This window comes from Lissotriton vulgaris, chromosome 4_1, assembly GCF_964263255.1.
Source record: "Lissotriton vulgaris chromosome 4_1, aLisVul1.2, whole genome shotgun sequence".
Classification (NCBI taxonomy): domain Eukaryota; kingdom Metazoa; phylum Chordata; class Amphibia; order Caudata; family Salamandridae; genus Lissotriton; species Lissotriton vulgaris.
This window is the reverse complement of record NC_141691.1, coordinates 209418347-209435830: the sequence shown is the minus strand read 5'-3', so window position 1 is coordinate 209435830 and position 17484 is coordinate 209418347.

Below are 17484 nucleotides of genomic sequence, written 5' to 3'. Positions count from 1 at the left end.
CCCAGACACTGGGAACTGGAGGGCAGGGCTCCAGTGTGCAAAGTCTGCAATCAGCAATAAAATTCAGAATAAAATAGTGGTGGACCTTCCAAAAAGGGGGCCTTTTCGTACATCACACATTTGGATCCACAGAATGGCCCAAATAATCAAATAATGCAGGAACAAATTAGCTGACAGAGACAAACAACAACCGCACATACCACCAAGATTACAGTAAAAATAGTTAAGCAATGACAGAAACAATGGTAACATTCGGTGAAACTGTACTGTGAGAGGACTGGCACCAAGAACAAAGGGCTCAACGCTCAAAGATTTGTTCTAGCAAATACTCAGATTCTAAGTTTGTGTTTACAAAAGTAATTTTTTGAATGTTTGTAACTCTGACTCTAAAAATGCTTTTTAATTGGATAAAAAATTGCAATTTGGAATTGGCATAAAGTAAATGTTCCCGCTAAATAGCGATTCCTATCAATATATGCCAATGATTTAAGTCTGAAATAGTGGTTGTAGACCCTTGAAAAGATATCAATCTCCAACTTGGGTTGTTAATCCATTCCCAAAAAGTAAGGGTTATCCTTGTTAGCCTTTCCCCTTTGTGAAACTGTTCATTGAGGAGTAAGCAGTGGCCCATGGGCCAGATGTCAACTCTCAAATAAACTTTGAAAAAAATACCTCTTCTATTTAAACACAGTGATGTTTCCTTTAAGGAAAACGAGCTTCGTTAGAACAGTGTACTTTGTTGAAAGATTTGACCCCAGCAGTCTACCATCCGTTAATTAGGTATTTCAGACTGCAGCAGAATCCAAATTAGAATTTTTTAAACCAACCTATTTGTGCTTAGGTCGGTTTGGAAAATGTATTACTGGTCGGAAAAACTACCCGTAGCACATTTTTACGACTATCTTGTGAGTATTAAATAGTACATCTAACTCAAAGTCCTGAAATGGGTTTCTGAGCAATTGAGAGATGGAACAATCACATGGAATGATCTTGAAATGGTAAAAAAAGACTCAACGAGGGAGGCACAGTCAATGGAAACCTTACAGACTATATGCTGAAAACAGACAATGAAAACCTTATAAACTATATGCTGAAAACAGACCTGCTCTAAAATCCTTTTATAACTCGGAGAAGAAACAATGTACAATTTGGACCCAAGGACTTTAGGCATAGCCAAGGACATCCTGCTGAAAGAAATCAGTTATTTTACCATTCTCTATACAGTATTTCAGGTATAAATTTCTCTTTTTGCAAAGCGCTCTACATCTGTAGGGCACTGTAAATGTGCACCTCAAAAAGCAGGTTTGCTAACAGAGATTTCAGAATTAGCTTAATTACCAGAAAAGGGGACAAGCCATTTTTCGGGAAAGTAGATAAGCTAGGGTTTAATTCGATAATGTACTAAGCAATGATGAGCTGAAAAATGATGTTGGTATTTTACCATTCTAGAAACCATTTGATTGGTATGAAACCATGTACAGAAACCCACAAGTTCAGAGCAATTATCATATTTCACACTTTCTTATGTAGCTGTCTGAGTTCTACACACTAGAGTTTCCATCCATCTTTTCCCACCTCACTAAGATTTTCAACTTTGTACCATCCCATCTTAGGCCATCTGTTTTGCCCTCCAACATTTGCATAGAAATCAGTTAGTGGCTGCAATTAATCCATTTTCGATCCGTTGCTTATGTGTACACATTTTACTTTAATTCTTTTATGAAGAAGATCCTTTTAGAATTGTTTCATATAGTACAATGTTAATTCATGTGAGTAGTCATCCAACACCCATATCCTGTTCATTAATAGGGTATGATGAAACTTTCAGAAACAAAATAGTTTATATATAATAAAGAATGCAGAATATTTTCGAACTAAGCTATTTCAACATTTTTGAAGGACTTTTCTGAGCTTTCAAGTTGTAGGTTTATTTAAAGCTTATTCTGGATTCTCTTCTCAGCTTAAAAAGGATAGGCCTAGTTTCATTTTGTGTGTCAATTTGATCCCTGAACTCTCGTGCAGGGAGCACAAAAAGGAGAACCAAGGGGCATATGTACAAGCCCCTGTTGCTGTGGGAACGTCACTTTTTGTGACATTCCCGTGGCGATAGGGGCCTTGCCTTTTGTTCAAGGCAATGTCAAGCCACTGCCTTGTACACGAGGCACCCTTTCACTCTATGTTTAGCATGAAAGGGGAGTGCAGTGGGTGTTGTGGTGGGCGTTCCACCAAAACACCCATTTTATTTGACACTGCCCCCTATGTATGTATAAGGGTGGCATATATAGGAGGCAGTGTCAAATCCTGGCCTTAAGTTGGTGAAACGAGGAGAAATGCAATATTTCTCCTCGTTTTTGCTTTTTCCATGTGTGTGGCTTTGTGCAGCACACATTGAAAAAGCAAAATGCCATGGTTTGTTTATGTACAGGAAGGTGTCCATTCCTGTACATAAACAAACCTTTTTTTAACAATGTCAATTTTTGACTTTCATGTGTGCTGCATGAAGCAGCGCACATGAAAGTTAAAAATTGTATTTTAGGATTGTTTATGTGCAGGAAGGGACACCTTCCTGTACATAAACAAACCATGGCATTTGCCTTCCCCGCACGCAGACACCCTAGCACTCTGGTGCAGGGGTGCCTGCATTGGCGCTAAGTTGTTCAACTTAGCACCATCGCAGGGGGAAATGCATGGCAGTACCACATTCTTGCAAATATATTGCAGCCTTGTGTTTCTGAAGTGGCGCAGTGTATCATTAAGCCCTCTACTTCATTGTACATATCCCGCTAAGGGCCTGGCACAATGGCGGTGGTCATCCTACCCATTAGATCCAAGTGCCCCATTAGAATGCTGGTGTTTGGTTCTCTGCTGGCAGGAGGAAAGACCTCCATGTCTGACAGGATCAAGGATCCCATCAGTGCAGTGGTCAGATTCCTATTCCAACAGTGGGGCGGTACCTGCTAAGGCAGTCAGACAGTGACTTTGGGGTCCCCTAGCAGGCCCTCATTCCCCCCAGGCCCTTCGCTATGGGCCCCAGGGTACACCTACGGTGCCTCATAAACAAGATCCTCCCTTAGATAGTTTTATAAAATATACTTTACTCCTAGGTCATGTGCGTTCCCTACAGTGGTTGAAAGCACACAGTGTTTCTTTAAATACCCCTCACACACCAAAAGTGCCCTTGATGTCATGCTTCATCATGGGGGTCTTCCCGCCCTACTGCAGGATGGGACATGCTGCGACCTACTCTACGTGGGAGCACTGATATTCCGAAATATGGGCTTCATTTATGAGGCTGTGCGTCACTTTTACGCCACCGTTGAGTCACTTTTTGTGATGAACCAGTGGTGTAAAAAATGCGCCTTGTTGCGCCATATTTACAAAGTGACGCATCTAGGTAAATGCGTCACTTTGTAAACCCCTGCGCCAAATTATACCTGCGCCAGGTATAATGTATGCAAGGGGGACGTTTTGCTGCTAATGCGTCAAAATCTTATGCCTGCCTCATGGCAGGCATAAGACTGACGCAGGCACTAACAATATGGGACTTGCCCGTGTGAAAGTACACATTGCTGGAGTTGCGTCACTTTTGTGAGACACTCCAGCGATGTGTCACTTTTGCGCCTACAGATACGTCAGAAATACTGATGTATCTGTAACTCCTTGCGACATGATGCGTCACACTGTAAGTATGACGCATCGTTAGGGTCGCAGGGAGAGCGCAGTGAAAAGTGACGCATCGCTGTTTTCACGCAGCGATGCATCACTTTTCATAAATGAGGCCCTATGCGTGGTGTAGGAATGAGTGAATAGAAGGGTCAGGGGTGAGTGAAAAGTGAGTTAAAAAATACCTAGCTCCTATGGACTAGAACATTTTAATATTGCTTAGGGCCGGTCCTATTAAAAATGTGGGTTGAAGGTATACTGCTTTAATCAGCGATCCCTCCTGTGTGAGTCAACATGTTTCAAAGCGAAAGGCTTCTTCTTCAGGACAGAATACAGATCCCTTCTGTTCTCAGTTAACTCTCTTGACAATGTTGGTTAAGTTATGAAAATCAAGGTAATATATGAACAAGTAGTGTATACTACGTGAATACTTGGCATATTAGTCATGCACAAGATACAATACCCATCAGGTATTCTAAATGGTAATCTGAATGAGAAACACAACATTAAACACGTAGGGTATGCGCTGCATGCCATGTTCAATAGTGGTGACCTGTAAAAAAGGAGATGAATATAGTGCATAGTGTTTTCCCTGCCCCGTGAGGTATTACACTAGTGTTGTGTCCTCTAGATGAAAAGAGAATACATAACACACAAACACTTAACAAAAAGCACCCACTCTATATGTTGAGTTCCAGCTGTGACTCTGAAAAATAAGAGCAGCTAGAAACTTAAATATCAGACTTAGTCAATGGGAGGAGAAAAAGACATGGATACATACTTGTTTTTTTTTTAAGAGACAATGCCCCATGAGCCTTAGAACGGGAGTAAGGGTGCCTGTAGTAGCATTCTGTCGATGGAAAAAGCTAGATTAGATAATTATTACCTCAAGGTCCAGGGCCTCTCATGGTTTCTGTTCATGTCTATCAGCTATGTCACGCTAACTTGAACTAGGCCACTGCCTCGCCAAGATAACGCCTCCCCGCAGCTCCATTGTTATACTGAGACCCCGGGGTTGGGTCCTTAAATAGTGCACTCTATTAGTCTGATTGCCTCCGAAAGAGATCAGTCAGTCTGCCGGGACTGAACAGCTCCTAGTACCCCAGAAGTGGAAATGCCTGAGAGGGCTTCCGGGTACATGCTACTGCTCCAAAGCCAGACTGCTAACTTCATTATTTTCTGGATATCACGCAATATGCCCCGGAAGTGATCGCTTTTTCCTGGGGACTCTCTGTTTATCATCTGTGATTGGAAATAAAGAAAAACAAAACACAACACAACAAAGGTGACCCCTACTGAAGGACTGGGTTCTTTGGACCCAGCGGTGCCAGGGCACAACACCTGAAACCTTCGTGGGTAACCTGCTCCGGCGTACAAGTCACAGAGACACGGGACACTTCCTTCGGCGTCAAAGAGTCAAGGTTTATTTACTGCAGGGAACACAGAAGTCACAGGAAGTACATCGAGTGTAGTTCGGGGAGACTGCTTCAAATTGTATTTGTGGATCGCTCCTTTTATACAGTTTTTACCCATAGGATAACATGGTACACAATAGTTTACAACCTGGTTCCCACAAGTCGCTCTCAGAGGGGTCGCTTAGATCACTTTGAAACACACAAGATCCGGAACATAAGTGCGGAAACATTTGGCGGTTCCCAACTGTAAAAACCCATCTTCCCACCATTAGCAAATTCCAATCAGCAGTAAAGTAGATCGAAATAGGAACGAAGACAGGTGCAGAGGAAGACGGAGACAGTAGGGAGATCGGAAAGGGTGTAAAAGGGGAGTGTCGAGAAGCACGAGATACAGGCATCAAAGGGACGTGCCTAATGAGATGCACGACTGAGACAATAAGCCCGTGCGGCAAGATGAGCCTCGAGCGGCGCCATCTGCCTTACAGTAGCATCCCCCTCGTCATAAAGACACTTACAAAGAACATGCGTCTTCCGCCATATCTTGGGAGTCTCAGGGTCGCGAAGCGGACAGCGTCCGTTCGCTGGCTACTTGAGGGCAAGAGACAAAATGGATGCCGTATCTAAGATGGAACCCGTGGGTACAGATGACAAACCCACATAACAAACGAACGGTTTAAGTTAGCACAGCGAAACTGCGCACACTTACGAAACTCGTCATTTGCGGTTCATAGATACTAGACTCGACCATATTCGTGCGAGTTAAAAAACACCACTTACAATTGTCACGGAACCTCAGACGCTCCTTTTGCCCTCATGTAGGCAAGCACTAGTCGGAATCATATTTGATATTCATCAGACCATCAAGATGTCGTTGTAGCATAGCTCTGTCCAACCGAGTCCCCTTGGTAACAGATGGTTGTCTCATACACGTTGTAGCACAGAGGCCACATAAGGCAGGACCACACTGCACACAAAGGCAACACGTGAACAGGAACACTACCACAACCCCGATGATCGTCAGAATCTTCCAACCCCAAGTCGACATCAGGCCCCAAAACCAACCGAGTAGCGTCCAATCCCCTACATCCACGTGTATGGATTCGGAGATCTTGTGCAACTTCGAGATGGCTTGATAGACAGTAGGAGCATTATCTGGAATGAAAATGCAACAGCTCGAATGGATCACTTTACATACCCCACCACGATCCGCCAAGACGACATCTAAAACCATACGGTTTTGTAATGTCATAAGTCTCTCCGCCTGAAGTTCTGTGGTGATATTACCAAGGGCACTGGCAGTAATGTTAGCTGTCGATTCTACCACTCGAGTCAAATGTCTCAGGTTCCTACTATTAACCATAGGTCCCCAAAACGGGAGGAAACCCTTGAAAAAGTCTCCTGCCTCTTGACCGGCAGTATCCTCTTCGCTAATTACGCCTCGTACAACTCTAGTCTTATGATAATCGGCATCTACAGTAAACGTCGGAGGCAACAGATTTGCAACAAAACATGAGCCCATGAAGTCTGCGGGCAACCATGTGTATGCACGATCATGACAGATGAAGTACGTACCCTTGGCAGCCAGAAGCACAGGGATCGGGGACATTGACAGAACGTAACTTTCAGTGCAAGCACTTACTCCAAGTGAGGCTTGCGAGCCACGACCCACGATACAAAAATTACCAGTGTGGGGTACGACCCATATCGGAGGCGAGCTTTTAAGCTGCTTTTCATTAGTGAACGTACTATATTCCCCTCTATCCGGTGCCCTATAGGCTTGTACCTCTGCCTTAGGGATGAGAAAAGCATCATAGATCTCATCTTCCAAATCCTGTATTATCATCGATACCACCCACTGCCACGAGGTAGGACCCGGTTTGGGGGAACGTTCTGGAGAGGGGTGGAAACCTAGTGCGCTTCGAAGCATTGTTTGGAATGCTCGAGCTGACCCTTGGGAACTATACGGTAACACCAGATATGGAATTCCCTTACCCGTAGTATGTGGCATCAACCCACACACCCAACAATTAGTAGTGTTAACCACTAACTGATGCTGATGGAGGAGCTGGATAAAGGAATTGTTGCGGAATTCTGCACGTCTAGCCTGTTCGTGTTCTGGTAGAATATGAAAGGAATGGGGAGAAGCAGTAGTAGCAGTAGAAGTAACGTTAGAGCAAGGAGTAGGAGTAGGGGTAGGAAGTAAGAAGTAAGACATAGTGTAATACACCCCACCCGCCAAAAATGCAGAAGCAGTTAAAAACAAAACAAACAACTGGGATACAAAACATTTCGTACGACTAAGTTTCTGCAGCTTGACTCTATATGCCTGAGCTCCTTCCAAATCATTCAGCTTCGAAAATGCCATTTCCCTACGACCGTCCGCAACGTTTCTTGACGCACTTCGTTCTGTGCAGCAATAGTCAATCCCCAGGAGTTCCTAGGAACCGACGGCCTTTAACCTAGCGTCAAGACCTACTGTCCAGAAGGAAGTACGCGTGCGGCCCTACGGCCCTCAATACACAATATGTATTTTATTTAGCACAAAAATCAGCTGTGGAAGGAAAAAGATACAAGGAAGAAGCTTGATATATATATATATACAAAACAATTTTCAATGATACGAATGTTCAAAGTTGATCATGGGAAACGAAGATATTGCAGTTATCAATTTCAGCAAAGCAAGCAAATTTTTATTTGTCCTTAGTGTGAGATCGCAAAGAATATCGATGTTTCCCGGGACGTGTCTGCACGTCGAACAAAGGATCTGTCGAAGAGACAGCGTCCTGCTGATCAGTTCGTTGGTCTGGTCTTGAGTCTCTTGCTGACAAATGTTCAACAGTGGCTTTCTGCTGCGCTGAGGGTTCTCCAACAAGCTGTGCGTCGCTAAAAGGTACAAACGCCGGCAATGTTTCTGTTTCTGTTGACGCAATGCCTTTCCTTACCCACGGGTCTGCCGACAAAGGAATAGGGACTCGCTTACAATGGGTAGCATGTACCCAATTTTTCCGCCCCTCAAGACGAACGGCAGTCCTCGTGGCCAGGAGCACTTGGTAAGGTCCGGTGAAGCGAGGGTCCAGATTGTTTTTTCGTGAGAAATTTCGGGTAACCACCCAATCTCCGGGCTGGAGCTGGTGGCCTGGACCCTCCGTCTGCGTCGGCAAGGCGTCGTAAACCTGTTGATGAATTAACCTCAGTTTAGCAGTCAAGTCATGTAAGTAATCAATCAACATCGGAAACTCAAGATCAGAGAATATTCCTGGCCTAGGAACCCCCCACACATTCGCAGGACGGCCGAACACTATTTCATAGGGACTGAGCCCTATTCGGGAGTGTACAGTCGCCCTAGTTGACAGTAATGCTAGAGGCAAAGCATCAGGCCACGAAAGTCCAGTCGTAGCTTGAATCTTCGCTAATTTTAGTTTAAGGGTGCCATTGTACCCTTCAACCAATCCAGCTGACTGGGGATGATTGGCGCTATGGAATTTCTGATTTATTCCAAGGCCCTTACACACACTCTTCATCACACTTCCAACAAACTCACTTCCGTTATCTGACCACACGACTCTAGGCATTCCATACCGAGGAAAGTATTCCTTCAGTAGGATTTTCGCAGTAGACAAAGCAGTATTGTCTTTGAGGGGATAGGCCTCGATCCATCGGGAGAATGCGCAAACCACGACCAAAACGTATTTCAGGTTATTGCATCGCTCCATATGGATGAAGTCCAATTGGATCACCTCAAAGGGATACAAAGGAGGAGCAAAACTGCCAGGGGGAGTTGGGGTTCCTTTGCCAGGATTGTACATTATACACACCATACAATTCTTCACCAAACGTTCAGCACACTTAGTAATTCCATCATTCTTCCACACATCAGCCAACAACTTGCAAATACCTTTCGCGCTAATATGTGCTAACCCATGTGCCATTTGCACAACGGCCAGTACATACGCATCAGGCAACATCCATCTTTTCTGATCTGACAAATCAATCCAGCAACCATTCACATCCAACCTTCCCGTACTTTCTTTCCACTTCATCTTTTCAGTGTCGGTGGCCTCATTCTGAATTGCTTTCACACTCTCTATAGTATTCTCACACATACTTGATTCTGTAGGCCACCTAACCGAATTCGTCACATACATTCGAGTGCTAAGGTTCCGGGCAGTCTCCTTAGCAATCTCATCTGCAAACGCATTACCACGACCAACATCATCCGTCACTTTACGATGCGCACTACATTTAACAATTGCAACTTGAGCAGGCAAAGTCAATGCATCCAAAAGATCGTTCACAAGCTGGCCATGCTGTATTTTCGTGCCATGTGACGTCAAGAAACCACGTTCTCGCCACAATCGTCCGAAACTATGCGCTACACCGAAAGCATACTGACTATCGGTGTACACATTCACACGTTTACCTTTTGCTAATACACATGCTCTAGTAAGAGCGATCAGCTCTGCAGCTTGGGCAGAATTCTGACTCAATCTCGCAGTCTCAACAACAGTATTCAATGTCACCACAGCATAAGCAGTAGTCACATCACCATTCGGCAATTTAAAACATGACCCATCCACATACAGGATGCCATCCGGGTCTTCCAATGGGGTGTTTTTAAGGTCCACACGACCTTTTGTTTCCTCCTCTGTCCGCAAGTAACAGTCATGTTCTGTTACTGCATCTGACTCTGCACTAATTGGTAACAAAGTTGCCGGATTTAGGACATTACAACGTTTTATCTGAATGTGGCTTGCCAAGAGCGTCAATTCGTACCCAGATAACCTCGCACTCGTCAAGTGCTGAGTTTTCGTACGGTTCAAAAGAGTATCGACTGCATGCGGAACCATCACCGTAAGCATATTATCCATGACCAATCCTGCTGATTGTCGGATGGAGACCGCAGCTGCCGCAGTTGCTCTCAAACAACTCGGCAATGCTCTAGCTACTGGGTCTAAGGTCGAGGAAAAATATGCACATGGACGTTGCTTACCACCAAAAGGTTGCGTTAAGACGCTTAAAGCACAACCTTCCCTCTCGTGAACATATAACGTGAACGGTTTACTGTAATCAGGGGTACCTAACACAGGAGCCGAACACAATGAATCACGTAATTCAGAAAAACTTTTCTGACATTCTTCCGTCCATGGTAAAGGAGTCGAAACATCCTTGCACGTAAGAGCCACCAATGGTTTCGCCAGCAATGAAAAATTAGGAATCCACTGCCTGCAGTACGATGTGATACCTAGAAAGGCACGCACATCTCTTTGGGTTTGTGGCACAGCCATGCGCGCAATCGCTGCAATTCTCTCTGGGGTCAATCTCCTTCCCTCCTTTGACAATAAGTGACCTAGGTAGGTTACTTCTTGACAACAATATTGGAGTTTAGAAGGTGACACCTTGTGATTTAACTCACAGAGATGTTGCAGCAACGACACTGTAGCAATTTTGCAAATGTCCTGAGTATCAGCAGCCACCAATAAGTCGTCGACGTATTGGATTAAAGCCGCACCAACCGGCAACCTAAACGCATCTAGTTGACCCTTCAAAGCTTGACTGTAAATCGATGGACTTTCACAGTAGCCCTGAGGAGCGCGTGTGAACCGGAAGCTACGTCCACCAAGAGAGAAACCGAAAAGGTCCCTGCTCTCTTCGGCAATCGGGATGCTGAAAAACGCATTTTTCAAATCAATCACCGAAAACCATGAAGCTGTAGCTGGAATCAGAGTCAGTAGCGCCGTAATGTCAGGCACAACAGGGAATTGAGGAACCACAATTTTATTCACCTCCCGTAAATCGATAACAAAACGATAAACAGGCGGTTTGGTAGGATCAGTACGTTTAAGAATGGGCAGTACAGGACTATTGCACACGTTTCCCCGAGTTTCTTCAATGACATCTTTCTCGATCAAATCATAGATGATCGCTAACAAAGCTCGTTCACCATCAAGGGAGATACGATATTGGGGAATACGTGGCAATCGCACATTCGATTTCAACTGAACAACATAAGGGGAGATATCAAGTAGGCCCACGTCATTTGGACCCGTCGCCCACAAAGATACAGGAAGAGAACTCAATTCCGGTGGAAGCTTATCGAGGGACAAGTACATGGGAGAGACCACCCTCTCTCCTAACGTAAGCTTTACACCCGCAGGAGAACAATACAAAGTCGCATACAAGCGTTTAAGCAAATCCAGACCCAAAAGATTTTCGCCACAACCAGTAGACAAAATCAATGGAGCTTCGAGCTCACGTGGCCCAATTTTAAGGGGCAAAGGGCGCGAAACTGGATTGCTAACGGGGGCGCCAGAGAATCCGACGGAAACATTTGTTAAGCCAGACAAAGGTGCGCCAGGGAGTTTCGAATGCATGATAGAACTTTTCGCTGCACCAGTGTCCAACAGAAAAGGCTCAACGACGCCCGATGTAGCAACTGCGACGTAAGGCCCTCTCTGATCAACCGGAACTGATACCACTCCCTCTCCTTGTCTTTGGCTGTCCTAGTAATTACTATCGTCAGGTCCCTGATCGACGTAATAATCGTCTACATTGTACTGCGCAGATCGTCCTTGCGACGATCCACGTTGATCGAAACAGTTATTAGAATTTGATGAATGGTCAGAGCGATCATTCTGAGCACCACGACCTCTACCACGTGATGCGTGCTGTGCACCACCACGACCTCCTCTAGACGAATTACCACCACTACGGTCATTTAAAGCAGGACAATTGAATTTAATGTGTCCCTCCTGTCTACAATAAGCACATTGATTGTACCCTAATGAAGATCTCTGAAAAGATGAATCATTACGCGGCTGCGATTGATTCGATTGCGACTGCGATCTATTCTGCTGAGGCGCATTCTGATTAGAACGCGGCGGATATGCTTGTTGTAACAACACTTTAGTTTTCAGCTCTTTCGTCTTTTTATCGGCACGGTCATTTTCCTCTTTTTCTCTATTTTCGTAATATTGTGCCGTAGCCAATATCTGAGCTGAGGTAGAAACGGCCCATGAACTTTCTGAATTTTTCAATTTATGGCTCAAGTCGGGCAATAAGTTCGATACGAATTTATCCACAAACAACCTCTGTCCACCCTCAGTACCCATATCCTGCCCACTATGATCGACGAATGTTTCCTCGAACCTCGTAAAGAAGTCTGAAACACTCTCATCTTTCTTCTGCTTACAGGCTGACAACTTGTCCCAATTTACCCTCATAGCTGGCATAAGCGTTTTCATTAATGTAATGATTCGCTGGGGAAGAAGTTCAATCAACTGATCGGGTTTAGTAGCAGCCACTTGTCCAGCGTCTGCCGCTGTAATGGCAGCCCAATCACCACCTAATTCATTCGCGTGATCTTGGTGACGAATCTTGGCCCATACCGGTTGCGGTACGACATTGCCAAACAACATGTCGATATCGGCCAGATTCATTATCGTAGCGTCTACGAGCTGCGATAATTCTTTGTAATACCCCGCAGGATTTTTGCGAGGATCAGGCAAAGTTTGTTTCACCTGAAGCACTTCCGATCGTTTCCAAGGGAGGTGTATCCACACTCTCTGGAAATGTGCTGGTATTGGAGCATTAGCATTAGTATTATCAGCGGGTACCCAAACTGGCGGAACTTCACGCATAGGATATTGGCCAGACCCATCTCGTTGTTCAATGTCCTCAACGAACAATGCATGAGGAATAGGAGCGGGACGAAGAGATAGCAACCGCTCAATAGCACGTCGGACGTTAGTGTCGACTATCAGTCCAGTTGCGAACTGAAGCCGGAGTTCAGACAGGGCGGTCAGCACCTCGTCAGGCGCATTGGCCGCTATCTGATCATGTAAGAACTTGCACATTTCATCAAACACATATCTCTGAGTAGGTATGTTGAATTGATCAAACGTTTCGAGGACAACACGAGGTGGATTTCTAACAGGGTTTATCATCCAACCCATCGCCATATTGTATAGCGCAACACGTTCTCTATTACCAGGAAGCTGGCTACGTCTCTGTGGACCATCAGAACCTGCAGACCCAAAAACAGGTCCGAGCGACTGAAAGAAGTTTGTCGCAAGGGGAGAATCACGATTACGAGTAGAGGGAGAAGAGTAAGACACAGGACTAACAAGAGAAGGAGTAGAGACGTTAGCAGCAACAGGGGTTAACAACACAGGAGCAGTAGCGTGAGCAGTAGCGGGAACAGGAATATGTGGAAGCGGAGGAGCAGTAGGAATAGAAATAGGCAAAGGAGCAGGAACAGTCGGAAGAGCAGGTGCAGGTTGAGGAACTGGTGGAGGAATTACAGGTGGAAGAACAGGTACGGCAGGGACCACAGGAGCTGCGGTACCCTGTACGTACGGAGGTGGCGACTTCATAAGATAGGACATTAAAGAATCCTCAACTGCCTCTTCCTTCTTATCCGACTCCGTAGGCAAAACAGGATAGCATTTGTCTATGGACATACGCTGTAATCTCTCAAACACTTCCTTATCCTTATCCTCCTTATCACGCTGAAACTGCTCAGCTTTCTTCACTATAGTAGCAACAGTATCTCGCTGACTACGTTTATTTTGTCTGATCTCTTTCTGTCGGGCTTCTTTGCGCCAGAACCGAAAGGCATCAAACATGGCCGGCCTTGATTTACGTTCAAACAACTTTATTTCCAAATTATCTAAGATCGACGCTTCGAAGCTACCGTGAGGTGGCCAACGAAGATCGCCGTCTTTCTTTGTATATTTGATCCAATAATCGTTAAAAGCAATCGGGCCTAGCCCATGTTTGCTATATAAGTCATATGTAGGAGTTCCAACCGGAGGTATCGGACACGAGTCCTCCAGCAGGGAATCCGCACCGCAAGGTCTAAAGCAACTGAACAAAGTACTGCGACCAGGCATCTTGCACACTAGCCGAGTTTCACAAACTTCAAGGGTTACGGGATTTCGGGATTTACCAAGTCCCAGCAAAGAACTAAACCCTCGGTCTTTGGCGGCTGCAGTCGTCAAACAAATACAACAACAACAAAGTACGCTAGCAAAGTGTCACCGACAAAAACACTCACACAGCGTGTACAACAAAGACACCCGCTAAAGTGTCTACAACAAAAACACTCGCTAAAGTGTTTACAACAAAGACACTCGCTAAAGTGTCTACAACCAAGAACTCTGGGAGCGACCCACAAATACTTAACTCAAAGATCAATGGCGTCCTCAGGAAGGCCCGTCAATCGTCTCGCTATACCAAGGTCTACGCCAGGCGCCAAAACAGGTCTACAGTCAGGGCAGCAGTCCGTCGCAGCCGTTAGGAGGCGGGAATCTTCGCGGGAAAAGTCTTCGGGCCACTTATTTCGACAACAGGATCGATGAAGCGGGGTGCACCTTCCCTCGGAGATTTCACACGAAGTTCCTCACGATCGTCGGGCTTGGACCGGTACCACTGATGCAGCCCCACGTTGGGCGCCAACTGAAGGACTGGGTTCTTTGGACCCAGCGGTGCCAGGGCACAACACCTGAAACCTTCGTGGGTAACCTGCTCCGGCGTACAAGTCACAGAGACACGGGACACTTCCTTCGGCGTCAAAGAGTCAAGGTTTATTTACTGCAGGGAACACAGAAGTCACAGGAAGTACATCGAGTGTAGTTCGGGGAGACTGCTTCAAATTGTATTTGTGGATCGCTCCTTTTATACAGTTTTTACCCATAGGATAACATGGTACACAATAGTTTACAACCTGGTTCCCACAAGTCGCTCTCAGAGGGGTCGCTTAGATCACTTTGAAACACACAAGATCCGGAACATAAGTGCGGAAACATTTGGCGGTTCCCAACTGTAAAAACCCATCTTCCCACCATTAGCAAATTCCAATCAGCAGTAAAGTAGATCGAAATAGGAACGAAGACAGGTGCAGAGGAAGACGGAGACAGTAGGGAGATCGGAAAGGGTGTAAAAGGGGAGTGTCGAGAAGCACGAGATACAGGCATCAAAGGGACGTGCCTAATGAGATGCACGACTGAGACAATAAGCCCGTGCGGCAAGATGAGCCTCGAGCGGCGCCATCTGCCTTACAGTAGCATCCCCCTCGTCATAAAGACACTTACAAAGAACATGCGTCTTCCGCCATATCTTGGGAGTCTCAGGGTCGCGAAGCGGACAGCGTCCGTTCGCTGGCTACTTGAGGGCAAGAGACAAAATGGATGCCGTATCTAAGATGGAACCCGTGGGTACAGATGACAAACCCACATAACAAACGAACGGTTTAAGTTAGCACAGCGAAACTGCGCACACTTACGAAACTCGTCATTTGCGGTTCATAGATACTAGACTCGACCATATTCGTGCGAGTTAAAAAACACCACTTACAATTGTCACGGAACCTCACTGCTCACTATACCACTTATTTTGTGTGACTAGAATGTCCGTTTTCTAAAGAATAAACCTTGTGCATAGTTTGCCTAACACACCCTGAGTAGGAGATTCCCCCAGTTGTCAGTCTCTCAAGTGTGGGTGGGACAACTTACGCTCTGATATCGTATGGTCCTAGACACATGGTCAATTATCCAGGAGACCGAATCTATTCCATGGTAATGCAATTGTATTATCAGATGGTGTATCTATGATTTATCTTGCCTGCAGTGCTGCTGATCTTGTTGTGGCAGAGTAAAAATCACCTAAGAATTTGAAAGATTGGACACGTGGTTGAATAACATAATGGCCAAAAAAGTACTCAACAGGGTTGTAGATATGATGTTGTGACTATAGAGGTTTAATTCTGTTGTGTAGAGAAACAGTATCCAGGGGATTGCAAATGGCTATGTTTAAATATCATTAAAAAATGTACTTCGTATCAGGTTGGTTCAGGCGAATTGACTCCGGGGTATTCATCATTCAGACCCTCTAGGTGGGTGCCCAGACGGAACATCCATCGTTGCTCCTTCTCCAATAGGCCATTTACACCCTGTACCTGTTCAATGACAGTCCATAGTAGGTACTCCACTTTGTGTGCTGTGGTAAGATAGTGTGTAGCCATCTTGGTAGTACTTCTCTTACGCCGGACATTGCTCTTATGTTCACTAATATGGATCTTAATTGGTCTAGATGTCATACCAATGTACTACAAATCACAAGGGCATGTGATCATGTATACAACATTTCTACTGGTGAACTTTCTCTGTTCCCACTCACTTCCGTTCCTGAATCGGATGTGTCTACTTCTCTTTGTGAGGTGGCACGTCCTGCAATTTCCGCACGGGTGGTGCTCTTGTATTGGAGGGAAGAGTGGGTTCACCGTAGTTGCCGGTAGTCCAGTACATGGTCTTCTGTGGACAAGCATGCCTTTCAGAATTCTTCCCCTATTATGTGCAAACATGGGTTTTGATAGGCTGAGGTTACCACTGTTCAGAATCCTCCAGTGTTTGTTCACAATTTTGGATATCTGGTTTGAATGGGTGTTAACTGTAGTGACACATATCAGTCATTTCTCTTGCTCTTTTTGTATCTTATCTTCTAGGAGTGCCTCCCTATTGTTACTTTGGGCCCTTTTCATAGCTTTGTTGATAATAATTGTAGGGTAGTTGCGTTTCTCTAATTTGGCTTTCTAATCAGAGGCTTGTTTATTGTAATTTATTTTAACTCTGAGCAGTTCCTCCAGAGTCTGAGAAACTGCCAGTAGGGGAGGTTATAACGGAGGATGAGGGGATGGAAACTGTTGTACAATAACAAACAGTTTTTGGCAGTTGGTTTGAAATGTGTGGTGGTCTTCAGGTTGCCACTGTGCCTACCACATAGTGCAGGGACGCTTAAAATGTGTATATTTTGTACTGTAGCATGATCTGCAGCCTGCAGCACATGCTGCAATGCAAAGTATACACATTGCGACCGCCGTGAAGGCAATCACCTCATAATGCGGGCAGTCGAGCAGCAAACTTCTAGTCGGCGTTCCTGCTACAGCCTCAGTGCTGGTCAGACGGAAGTCCGACCAGCATCATAATCAGGTCCTACATTGGGGCTTTCTGGTGCTCAACTACACTACCTGTTCCATATCCTGATTACTATCCTCTTAGAAATATTCTAAACTGTCATTTCAGACCCATGTTAATGATCACCAGCGTGCGATTGCTCTAAAAGACTACATTTCTCAGTTACCGTCACCTTGTAGCATAGATGAAGAGTGATTTACCATTTCCTGGAAAATGTTCCGAATTCAACTCACATTTCATTTGACAAATCCTGGTGGACTAATTGGGTAAAACTCACTTACTATAATGTCCATTCCAGATTTTGTGACTGGGAGATGCTAGTTTGATTATACCTGATGAATGTGATCGCTGGTAAGTTTTTGTAAGTCTCAGAATACTTCAGACCAGAGTTGTTGGTTCATGTAGTGTTTCACTTTGGATGATCCTGTGTTTCTAGA